Source organism: Pyxicephalus adspersus, chromosome 2, assembly GCF_032062135.1.
Source record: "Pyxicephalus adspersus chromosome 2, UCB_Pads_2.0, whole genome shotgun sequence".
In the NCBI taxonomy this organism is placed as follows: domain Eukaryota; kingdom Metazoa; phylum Chordata; class Amphibia; order Anura; family Pyxicephalidae; genus Pyxicephalus; species Pyxicephalus adspersus.
In genome coordinates, this window is record NC_092859.1 from 7,120,893 (window position 1) to 7,122,295 (window position 1,403).

Consider the following 1,403-nt stretch of genomic DNA (forward strand, 5'->3'; position numbering starts at 1 on the left):
TATATTCAAATTTATATCCCAATGGGTCATCAAATCGCCCAACAGACTATTATCATTCATAGAATATTCACTCAATGTTGTTTGCTGTAATATTTCAAGGATTTTCTTTTTTCCCGAAATATAATTGGAAATAAATGTTCTCTCCAATGTGAGTGAAAATCTGATTCCTAAGGCAGCATCTGTAAAATATTGTAATCATTATGTCATCAAGAGAGATGGTGAATCTCTCCGGTGAAACAGCAAAAAAAGAAAGAAAAAGTAAGACCTTACTATAGTACATTATATGAAAAAGTTTACTAAATTTCACAGCAAGCAAGTGGTAGCGTGGCCGAGCGGTCTAAGGCGCTGGATTAAGGCTCCAGTCTCTTCGGGGGCGTGGGTTCGAATCCCACCGCTGCCAAAAACTTTTATTTTTTTTACTTTGGCAACAATAACACCTGACCTGACCTGATCAGTAATGTTCCTTCAATACAAAACATGTTTACATTGCAAACATAAAATGAGGTTCATGAGAAATTAAGAGATGTGCTAAATAGAGCAGGTCTGGATTTCTGAAAAAGCAATCCAGGCTGTTGCCTAGGGCAGTATGGCCACTAGAAGGCGCACTCAGACCTTCCAATTGACTACTCCATTGGTCACTAGAATATTGACCCAATGTGCTGTGAATAGTATGGAGTCCATGACAATTCTTAATGGATTAGGTGTCCGTGGTCAATGCAAGAAGAAAAGATAGAAGTCTTAAGATGACTTTAGCACAATCTAGAAAAATTTAGAAAATCAATCACGCCAATGTTGTCAGCATGGCCAAGTGGGTTTGACCCCCTACTTTAGGCACCAAAAACATATTGACAAATCAGTAAAATTGAGAGCTGCCCCAACTCACTGGAGTGGTCTTCCATATCCTATTCAGCTTAATCCTACTTTCTGCTCCTTTAAAAGTGCATTCAAAACCCATCTCAAACTTGCCTACCAGTCTTCTTCCGTCTCTTAAACCCCAACTACTCACCCACCATTCCATATCCCCCCTCCTATTGTAAGATGCTTCCCCACCTCTTAGATCAGGGGTGTCCTTTTTTTGGCACCCCAAAGAATTCAGAAAATGAACTACATTTGGCACTCCCGCGTTACCACCTTACATCATCCCATCATGTGACACAAAGCCTAGGCAATGATCACATGGTGCCTGACTACCAGGGGCATTGTGTTTGTTTCAATCCATTAGAGACTGCATAGTGTAATATTTGGTGTCAGACAAACTTGTGATGTGAGAGGCTGCATAGATAGATAGAAATTAGTCCTTTTAACCCTAAAGTGTGTGTGGAGGGGTTTGTTTTTGTTAGTTATGGATGAAGTAGTAAACTTCCTCATTTTTTTCAATAAATTTCAAGTTTAGCCCCCGACGT

At 39.8% G+C, this 1,403-nt stretch overlaps 1 non-coding gene across 1 annotated transcript; it reads left to right on the forward strand.

The window, feature by feature from the left end:
• Nucleotides 1-318: 318 nt before the first annotated feature.
• On the forward strand, nt 319-400 carry TRNAL-AAG (transfer RNA leucine (anticodon AAG)). The gene has a single exon. It is a non-coding gene; the product is annotated as a tRNA-Leu (tRNA).
• Nucleotides 401-1,403: the final 1,003 nt, after the last annotated feature.